Source organism: Triticum urartu, chromosome 4, assembly GCF_003073215.2.
Source record: "Triticum urartu cultivar G1812 chromosome 4, Tu2.1, whole genome shotgun sequence".
Taxonomy (NCBI): Eukaryota; Viridiplantae; Streptophyta; class Magnoliopsida; order Poales; family Poaceae; genus Triticum; species Triticum urartu.
Genome location: NC_053025.1, coordinates 382,476,282 through 382,487,978, shown reverse-complemented (window position 1 = coordinate 382,487,978; position 11,697 = coordinate 382,476,282).

The window sequence follows — 11,697 nt, the reverse complement described above, 5'->3', positions numbered from 1 at the left end:
TCTCTGACCGAGGTTGATAACACTACTACTACTTTACTTTATGCTACTCTACTCCCTCCTGTTGCTGCAAGATGGTGGTTTCCAGACGATGCTAGTCTTCGATAGGCTAGGCTTTCCCCTTCCCTTCTAGCATTCTGCAGTTTAGTCCACAGATACAACCCATTCCTTTGATACAGATGCATACTTAGTTTAGATATGATGTAAGTCTTGCGTGTACTTTGGATGAGTACTCACGGTTGCTTTGCTACTTCTTTTTCCCCCATACCTAATTGTTGCGACCATATGACGGATCCCAGGAGCCAGACGACGCCACTGATGACTACTACTACCCGGAGGATGCCTACTACTACGTGACGACCGCTGATGACTTGGAGTAGTTAGGAGGCTCCCAGGCAGGAGGCCTTGCATTTTCGATCGTTGCTGCTTTTATGCTAGCCTTCTTTGGCGGCATTTGCGTGTATGATTAGTGTACGATTGAATCGTGGGCGTCACACTGAGGCCTGCGCGGCAGCACAGCTGGCCACGGGAGGCGGGGGTAGGCGGTCCCGCCGGCCCTGCTTTGGCGGCTGGAGCAAGAAGATTAGAGATTGAAGAAACACGACGGCTGTTGGATTGACATCGAACGGTTACGTCTGCTAGAATCATTTGTTGACGTATATAATAACTAAAAAAATCTTGCATACGCGTCAACTAAACAGGCCCACAAGTCATACCACTCCCTCTTTTTTTAATAATTTATATATAGCTCATGGCAACTTCCTATGCAATTTATTGCAGTCGTTTTTTTGTTGGCCAGGGCCAATTTCACATATTTCTGTGGGTTCCAAACTATTTTTAATACCAAAATGTCCAGCCCGATTTAAAGTACTTTGAAGATATATTTAAATTAGGTTAATGCCCAGTGAAATAGGAATCTAAAAATGTAATAAAATTCAGAAATTATAAAGTAATTGCCAATTTGTCATCTGTTTTTATATTTACAACCCATTTCATATTACTTTCAAGATTTGCAGGCTTCTTGAAAGAGTTGTAGTCCATCAGGGCGTAGAAAAATAAGTAGGCCTGGATTGGGTATTCTTCAGAAAAAATAAACTGGGCTCATTTTCACAAAGAAAAAATAGCTGGGCTGGTCACATGGTGAACATAAAATATAAGCCTGGGCTAGACAGGCCACAGCCTAGTTCAAACCCTGGTCCGTCTCGATAATACCAAAAAAATATTGCTCGAGTAGCTACGTCCCAGGTGTCAGCCGATCTTGTGCTGTTCTCTTGTCTATTGACTACATACGTTCACAATGTCGTGGGTCCCAGATGTCAGGAAAACACTAGGAGGAAGCATTTTATTTTTCCATACGCTGACGTGGTGGGCCCCTACTGTCATCCTCTCCACGTACTTCTGCCGATTCCTGTTGTATGTTGACCATGTTGACAACGCGAGAGGGCGGCGCCACGGCGAGCGCACCAAAGCTCGCGGAGGACGTCGACATTAATGATTTAGGAGACGGTGGGGCAGCGATACGTGCGTTGAGGCGCAGCCAGCCGTGGGAGGCGGAAGCAGGCGGCCCCGCCGGCGCTGGTTTGGTTTTGGCGGCTGGAGAAAGACAGGACTGAAGAAACACGACAGACTGTAAAAGCAGCAGGAGTACTTAACAACCTTAACTGAAACCAGCAGGGGCACTTAACAACCAAAGCTGAAAGCAGTATGAGTACTAATACAGGTTCAACTGTGCAAAGCATGCCTTGAACAGTGCTACTTTGCCTACAGTTAACCAAGGGTGCGGCCGCCAAGCCCCAGGACAAGACCCACGCGCCACCCCGCGCATCCACAACCTTCTGAAAGCGGCTTCATCTCGCAACGTGGTCAATAAACAGGATATTCGCTTTAGAGCCATGGAAAAGCATGAACATAATCTTCTGTCCTATTCTCCAAGATGGACGGGCCTTCATTATTTGAGACCACCCATGAATAAGTATCTTTTCACCTCCAAGGGGAATTGAGTAGGTCGACATAAACATCATGTTGTGACCAAGTGCAAGTCTGACATGACCATGGTCAGGCATCTGTATAGGAACAATAGAACTCGGCAGTTCCTGTTTCAAGAAGATCACAGTTGTAAAACTGTGTATAAGCAATAGTTTATGAACAACATATATAACAGAAAACAACTCGTACCATAAGTTTCTCGACACAGTTGGACCTGTTCAACGAGTGCAGCAGTGGCACACATATCCCACGTGGCCTTCCACCATTGAAACGCCCCACAAGGACCTCAAGATGATCAATAAAGTGTAGGAACTTGTGGATGTCGATCCAGTCAACTTCAGTGCCATTACTAACAGCCGAGTTATTACAGTGTAACAAATGAGCAGACTGCTTAACTCTGAAAAAACCTACACGTGCCACCAATTATAAGAAAATATTAGTTAGAAGTAGCATCTTCGTGAGAGATTCGTTGCTACTTCTAAAGTTAAATTGTGATTAGTTGGACAGAATAGGTGGATTAAGAAGTAATCGAGGCAACAAGCAAGAACTAGATACAAAACTTACATGGATGAACAATTGGAACGACATTGGGGTGGAAGATCGCAGTGAAGATGAGACCTGGTTCTGCTATTTCCATCAACATTCGCGCGCCAACTTTCAGTCCGTAACACTTGAGAAAGTTTATCCAAGCTCATCGATAAAAATAGCAGCGATCTTCTTGGTTCATGAACCCAACTCGGAACTTATATCCATGGCTTGTCTTCACTCCGACCATTAAACTAGTGTATTCAGTTATGGCAAGGCCAAGCATCTTGAGTACATGTGTTCTGGCAGAGCAAATAATACATTGCAGGAAAAATCATATGAGATCACAACATGTTCAAAAAAAAACCATCCTCCCGGATAGAAAAGCGGATTCTAGGAACATACTGTGCACATTTCAAAATGTTGTGTTAGGATGAGAAGGAACAAGTGTGGCGTCTCGCCGAGGGCGCATAAACCTATAGGGTACTCGCACTTTGGGCACTGCAAATGAAACACACTAGATTCAGTAGGAAGAAAAATGCATCAACGGCGGCGGCTGCCATCCTAGGATTACCTGTGACCAAGGGACTTGGGTTTATCAGGGATGGATGAAGAATTCGTACCTAGTTCTCCATGAGAAAACCCTATGCAATCACCGATAGGGGGTTTTCTCTGAACAAGCAGACGAGGGAGAAGGGGATTCAGGCCCAGTGAAATATAGCCGCTTCATCCGTCCAGCTTACTGCTAAAGCTGGAAAGGGGGGTTGTGATTTGACAGCTCATTGGGCATTACTGCGGCGCTACGACCGGGTTGTGTCTACCGTGAAGTTGTGCACTCTAATTTGTGCATATGGCACGTGGACCCCGTTGCCGGTTGCCCCACATATCAGCAAAAGGAAGTAGAAAGACAGGAGTAACTAGTTACACATAAATATATTTTTTAACAGAGAGATACTCCCTCTATAAAGAAATATACAAATCTTTTATATCACAGGCTCACCTTGCCGAGAAATATACTCCCTCTACAACGCACGGGCATTATGGGGGTTCAGCTTTTTTTATGGGGGTTCAACTGAGAATATAATACTCAGATAGGCTCACGGTTCTGGACTTTGGGCCGCAGGCCGACCCTGCATGTTTGGGGGCCCATGTGTTCTACCTCAGCGCTTTTCATATTGCAAGCAATCGGTACGGCGTTGGTTTTAGATGCTGTCGCAAGGCGAATACACAAAATTGAATAAAGCACGACAGCTGTTGGAATGAAATCGAACGACAATTCCTAACCAGCAATCAGAGTTGCAATTCTATCAACAATATACCATGTGATAAATAATACTGTCATACAACTTATACACACAGGACACTTGTTTCACCATGCCAGATTATTACATCAAAATCTCTTGGAGGATAGATCAGTTCGGCAGTTGCGTGCTGCTACTAAAGAATTTCAAAGTTGATTTGGACCAGCTCTCCTTGCCGAGAAAGTTTGATTTTGACATCTTCCCCTACCGCAAGATATGATTTAGATTTGAACCTTAACCATCCTTTAGCATCAATCATCATGCGACCATCATTTGTACTTACGGTATATTGAGCAGGTTTTTCACACCAAGGCTGCGCATGGTAAGAGAAACTTGGCCGCGGTCTCCCGGATTGTTGAACGGCTCCCTCGTTGCTCTAGAAATTCTCTGTTTGCAAACAAGAAGACATACCCAAACAGTTAGATCAACACAGTGAATCATGTGAAACAACATGGAAAGAAAAAAGAATGAAGCACTTGGGCGGCCAATGCTTACCAAGAAGGTGGACTTGTTGGTTTTTGTAAGGACTTTGGTATATGAAGTGCGAACTGCAGCCCAGTCTATTGCCGGTGCAACTGCACGGGCCAGAGCAGATGCAAGTGCAAGTGTTGGTGCAGGTGCTGAAGCTGCTGCTGCTGCTGCCGGAGATGGTGCTCCTTGTAGAACTGGTGCCGGTGTCGGAGCAGGTGCCGGTGTCGATGCCCGATCCTCCGGTTGATCAAACTGATCCGCTGACGCGGTCGGTGCCCAATCCTCAGCTGGATCAGACTGAGCTGCTGCCGCTGTCAGTGCTAGAGCAACTGCCGGTGCTCAATCTGTGTGAGACAGCGGCGATCGTGTCTGGTCTGCTATGATCAGCTTTCTAACTTGACTAGGATCCGTGATCGTGATCCAGTCTTTTTCATCATTTCTTTTAAACGCGAGAAGGACTAATTGTGGCATTTTTGTTAAACCAAACTGCAGTTCATCATAGGGATTCAGCTTGTACACAGGCAACAGACTGATCCAATTTTTTCCAGTAATATAAGTGATGGACGGTGCCTTCGTTAATGACAAGACATAAGAAGTGAAACCTGCAAAATAGCCATCGTAGAGAAAAGCAAACGGTTTATTCTGTGATGAATGTCATATGGCAAAACCTACATAGTAAAATTGCAGGAAAAGAAAGAAAACATGACATTAAATCAATAAGATTTAGACAGTAAATCAATAAGATTTACTTGATGTGACACGAGTGAATCCTTACCAGGAAATCACTATGTTGAGTACTAAACAGAAGATTGATCGTCCAACTACGCGTGGCATGCAGGGGCCCCGCCTACTCCCACAAGCAGGATAGTCCAAAGGTCGTGACAATTCGTATGGACCAAACATCCATGGGGCTGGAAATCCTGGTGGGTGCGAAAAACCCTGCAATGCATACAGATATTGGAGTGTAACCATAATTGATAGACCGTCCTCACAAGAAATATGATATGGATACTTCAAAATATACAGACTGAATTGAGTGGACAGACATTAACATAGACCGTTCTCAGGACTGACCACACACCAAAAGCGGCAGTACTAATAAACAATACAGGGTTCACAAACACAAATCAAGTACTGAACAATAGTACTTACTACAGACAAGCAAAGTTGCACTAACTAGACTATTTTTTGCCACCGACCTATGGGATGAACCCCGTATAACTGACTAGGCCATGGACTTCGTGTGAGATGTCTACATGCACCATCACCATCTTGTCAACCTTGGAGAACCTAACAGAGTGGTCTTTCCACTCATAAACATGATGATGAAGACAGGCCGCATCAGATTTGTTGGGAAGCTTTACAAGAACCACACTCTTCGTAATCGAAGGCACAACCAGGAAATTGTTGTGGTCAAGTACAGCCTTGAGCACACGCCTGACAACAATGCTATAGGAAAACACTAGTTCAGGACACGTGGCGACAAGGACACAGCAGCTGGATAGTTTAGCAGTAGAACTCATCATCAGGTCTTCCAGTTCACACAGCATGACTTTGAGAACTTCATCTCCACCGCGGACCTGGTTCTAATTCAAACAGAAACCATATTTTATTACTACCTCCGTTCAGAAATATAAGATGATTTTCGATATTATACTCCATATATGACTACATATACGCACAGAAATGAGTGAACAAAGACACTAGAACAAGTCTTCAAAGGCATGAGAGCAGAGGGATTACATGCAATATCCATAACACAAGTTACTGAGGCAAATATACCCTCTTAAAAGGTAGCATTGATGTTCATAAAGTACTCCCTCCGTCCCAAAATTCTTGTCTTAGATTTGTCTAGATACGGATGTATCAAGTCACATTTTAGTATTAGATACATCCGTATCTAGACAAATCTAAGACAAGAAGGGACATAGGGAGTAGTTGAAAGTAATCTATAAGAAATCAGTGTCAACCTCTCGCATGTTTTGGTCAAAAGAGGAATTTAGAACCGTCATTTGGCACACAAAAATCACATGCAAGATCACCCAGAAAGTTGTACTACTAGAACTAGTACTGCATGATAGATGAAAAAACACGATCAAGATCGAGAAAAAGATCGTCAAGAAGATATATTACCTTGACTTTCTTAATGAGGGCTCCCGGAGAGGGGGGCTTGGACAGGGCGATGGAATTGAGCTTGTCTGCGGTAGTCTCGGCAGGGTGCTTGCGCTTCTTCGTACCATGAGCCTCGACGGTTTTGGCCGGAGCCATAGACATCACTTCGGCCGGTGCTCCAGCGTCCATCAAGAAACTGTCAAATGGAAATAAAGAAAAGAAACCATAATCACAAACCCAAAAGAATAAAAGAGAGGGAGTTATAGGATTAGTCTTGGGGTTGTAAGACCGGGCCTTGGCCAGAATCAACACCATTGATACGCTCACCTTTCCTTCTTTGGGAGAGAAGAACAATGGTAGAAGCAGGTCGGGGTTTTCTTGAAGAAATGAGGAACAAGATGAGGCAGAAGCGAGGGTTGGGTAGAGAGGAAGCTGAGAGAGAAGAGTGAAATGATGGTTGCTTCATCCGTCCAACTTACTGCTGGAAAGGAGGGGGTTTTGTGATTTGACAGCTCGTTGGGCATTACTGCGGCGCTTCGATCAGGGTAGTCTACCGTCACTCTACTACGGAGTAATTTAGTGCATGGCTGGTGGACCCCGATGCTGGAAGTCCCACACGTCGGTGAAAGTGAGTAATTTAGTGCATGGCTGGAGGAGGATCCGCACGGTAGAGCGTGTCCACTGTTTTTCAGAAGAAAAAAATGATTACAGCAAGCGTTTCCACTCTTATGATGGAGGAGTGCGAAACACGGCAGCTACTTGAACATACACAGTGCTCCTACCACTAGGCATGTGCAGTGGTTCATACGTCAGTACTACACAATCTTGTTGCTAGTGTAGTAAGATATGATGATAACAAATGATGTTGTGCGCATGTCAACTACTCCTATATGTAACATAATACCGCTTTTTCGACTGTCCGGTCGAGAATGAATGGTGAGATCAATGTTAACAGAACTAGGTCCACAGCGCACGGAGAGTACAGTGCTACAGTACTCCACGAAACAGGAACCATATGAAGCACGAATAGTGTTAGGCAGGGTGTATGAAGAGTGCACGGGATGGGAGCAAAAGTTCCCTTATCGACCCACTTTTGGGTGTTTGGCAGAGTGCATGAAGGGTGCATGAGTCCACACTAGTAGGTTGAAAAAAATACACGAAGAGGAAACATCTATATTGAGATGAGAATGCAACGAAACACACCCACATGCTTTGTGCTAAAGTGACTGATCTGCACCGTCTGAGTTTGATCCAACAGTCATGTTGCACTGAGACATGGACATGCCCATGCAGAGGGCGCCTAAACACCACGGAAGTCCCTCTGCTTCTCGAGGCGCACGACGTTGGTGATGCAGGGTGCAACCGCCCGTAGAGCCCGCTCCCGGTCGATGGGAGCCAGCTCGTCAAAGACGGCGTCCAATGGCACGAATGGATTCCGGTGACGGAGCCCTGAAAGGATTCACCCGTCAATGGCGACGGCAGCCCGCAACCCCTCCTTGTCCAGCTCAGGCCCCACCATCGCGCGGAGACGGCTCAGCTCCTCGGAGATATAGGTGAAGAAGGAGACCAGGTCAGGAAGCCGCAGCTCATTGAAGTCGACCGAGTGGTCGAACGGGTTTAGCCCGACGGCCGGCAGCGTCGCGCTGGCACGACGGTAGGCATCGCGTAGCCGCAACACGTGTGTGGCAACTTGGTTCACCAAGTGGCTGAGGCGATCCTGGACCTCGTCACGATCGGCCCGCTTGCGCTCCAACTGGCTCCCCTGACGGCCTATCGTATCTTCCGCTTTCTGCAGCAATGTCGCCGATGCCTCGAGCATCTTTGTGGTGGACGCCTGCCGCTTTTGAAGCTCCGTGAACTCACACACATAACGGAGGAGCATGGCACTCCTCTCCTCCTTGAGCTCACGGAGCTCCACGTCCTTGGCCCTAAGCTCCGCATCCTTGGCAGGGAGCTCCTGTGTCAGGAGCCTCACCTCAGACTCCGTGATTTGCTGCGCTGCCATGGCACCAGGTAGAAGCAATGGGGAGAGGAAGCAAAGGGGGAGAAACGGCTGAAAGGAAATGCAATCTACGGGAAGGCAGAGGGAGCGGGGAATCTTTTGGTTTTCACCACGGTAAAACACCAGTCGACGACTTCTCACATCAGGGAGCAGTGGGTACAGGTGGAGTCATCGTGACTAATTGCTGCCGCACCTGCTCCCATCAATCAAAAAACTAAAAATCCTACCGCGCCTACTCCCGTCAATCAAAAAATTAAAAATCCTGCCACACCCAAACACCAGAGCAACGCCGCGGTGGATATTTAAATTTACCTGCCGGCAAGTAGATAAAAAAGGGGTGAAAACCTAATGTGGTGGCGGCCTAGCTAATCGGTCGAACTGGCCCAACTAGCTAGCCATCGTGCTTCACTGATGTACTCAGCGGGAAAGGTGTTCTTTCGTGATTTGACGACGAATTTACTTGCTTCGGCGCTACGACCGAGGAGGACCCAGAAAACGCGCGGCAGGGTGTCCCACGTCAGGAAGAATATATGCGTGCACCACCCGGGAGGACCCCGAAACCGCGCGGTAGGGTGTGCCACAGCTCGGCACGGAGGAAAAATGCGTGTGTAAAAATATACTGTATCTCTATCTTCTTCTCTAGTACACCAATTTTCAAACTTTGGATAGCCACCCGCCATGACGTAGAATCGTTTGCTAGCCATTGATTTCCTCCGCAGGTTGAATCGCCACCGTTTATCAAAGTTGAACCCTACTGATCCAACGGTTATGGTTAGTGGGATTCGCTCCCACGGTTGGGCACCAAAACAAGGCTGGGAGGATCTTTCTAGAGCTTCAAGTGAGCCCGCACCTAGACTCATATTGTGAAATGTTCCAGTTCATACTCCAGTACACACCAGAAGCATCTAAACAAATGTGCATGTAGAGTCTAGCGACCTATATTAGCAATTTGCTCCTCACATGAATACTGTTGCATGCATGTAGGGAAGTATTTTTTCTCAATAGAATTAGAACACGGTAGAAAAAAAGTGTACGCATGGCAATACTTTTGTTCGCTGAGTGAAATATTCAAAATATCATTATAAATTTTAGATTTAGACTTTACTTTATTTTTCTTAAGGGGACACAAAGTTACTTAAATTGATGTGTGATTGACAACACACATATGAGATAGAGTTTATGAGAAAACGCTGACTTGAAAGTATGGAAAGATGAAAATTATAACATCAAATTAATTTTACCTATATTATAAGTTTGAATTTGAAAAACTAAAAGATTTCACAAACACGCCCTTATCATTTCTTTTGCAATAAAACTATATGCTTTTTTCTAATGCATTCTTCATATATAAATTCATTGTAGTACTCTGATTTTTATGAGATAGGATATTTACTTTTAATCTAACGTGCAAAGCACGTACAAATTACTAGTTCGTGCGTCTAAACGCAGAAGGATAGGAGAGAGAGAGAGCACACATGGAACCCACCAGTAAGTGAAGGCGAATAGTACTAAAAATAATATTACATGTTATCCATTAATTAGGCTGTGGTAATATAAAAACATTATGTGAACAAAGGGGGTACAACAAACATTGCTATTCTACGTGTGTTGCCTACTCTTGACGTGCGGCTTGAAGGCCCGGTCGCATGTTCGATCCTCGTCCTTTATTTTTTAATTTGTATATGGGTCCAAATTTGTTTCATGACATGTGGGCCCCTCGGTGTGTAGTTTGTACCACTTTAATTTGTGGGTCAAAATTTGTTGCATTCCAAGTGGACTATCGGTGTGTAGTTTTGTAGCTTATTTATAATAATTAAAGAGAACAACATAGTTTTTTCAATAATACCATGGTGCGACGTTGAAGGTGAGAAAGGACGTGTGAGAGAGCGATGACCGAGCCAGAGGGAAATCAACTAGGGCAGTTGCGTGGGTTGCAATGGTGTTTGGAGTAGTTGTGGGCCAAATGCTACGAAAATATAATCTAAACCGACCGGAATAAATGCCTACACAAATTAATCCAAGGTTGGAGTGCCCCTCGCAATGTAAATAGCTCCGGCTTTGCGAGGGATGGAGAGGTAGTAGCTTCAACGCTTGGAAGATACGGTGTGAGAAAGTGAGGTCAATCAAAAGACATATAGATAGAGAGACAAAGTGAGTGTGGTCCGACATTCATTGAACAAATATATATGCTCTGGAGAGATATTGTCCGATTGAGCTTTTTGGCAAGGGTGAGAGTTGTAAGATAGAGCTTGAGAGATGATCCAGTCACAGACGTGTAGATATATTTTGTGTGTGGGAGGAAGCAAGGTCAACCGATCACATAGGGTCGTCGTGTGATCAAAAGAGTGAAACGGGTTGGATAGAGTAACCTAGATAGACGATGTGCGTGAGAGAGTATACAATGTGAACAGGTCGAATTGGGCTCAAACATGGTGATATATCATTTTTGTCCGAGAAAGAGCGAGGTCAATCAAGACATACGAAGAGAGAGAGAGAGAGATTGAGTGAGCATGGCCCAACATGAGGTCGAAAGAGTGGTGGCGGCTTGGATGGACTGACCTAGATAGACAATCTGCGTGAGAGAGTATAGAGTGTGTCGATCGAAGCCAGAATAGGGAGATATATCATTTGTGTGTGAAAGAAAATGAGGTTAAACGAGACTTAGATAAAGAGAGCGAGATTGAGCGAGTGTGGCCCGCCGTTCGGAAGAAAGAGTGAGACAGTCTCAAGGGAGTGACCTAGATATACAACGTGCGTGCGTGCGCATGCACGAGAGGTTGGGGGGGCTAGATAGGCAATGCATGTATTTAGCGCGAGAGGGTGACAGGGAGAGGGGGGAGAGAGAGAGCTTGGCATGGGGTGCAATGGCGTGTGTGTGAGGTAAATACATTTGGTAACAGAGTGGAAAAAGGGGTTGTGTAGTTGAGAGACTTAGAGATCGAAACATGGAGAGAAAGAATGAACGTGTGTTGGAAACCGATAGCTTCCTAAGGTGGTTAGGAGAGGAAGATTGAACGATACAGGAAGTATGTAGCATTTGTGCGGGGGCGGGGGGGGGGGGGGGGGGGGGGCTAAAAACAACATTTGAATGTACATAGTACGAGACTTAATATCAATGTTTCAATTCGTTGTACATTGTAAGATTTGAACCGAGGACCAGGCATACGGGTAATTATTTCGAATTCGTGCCATACTAAGTTTCGGAAAGTTGACATTGACTCAGTTTGTTGTCCTATTTTGTAGGTCATATGTTTGAATCCATCCAAAAGTTTTCTCACTACCATGGTGTTCATCATATACATA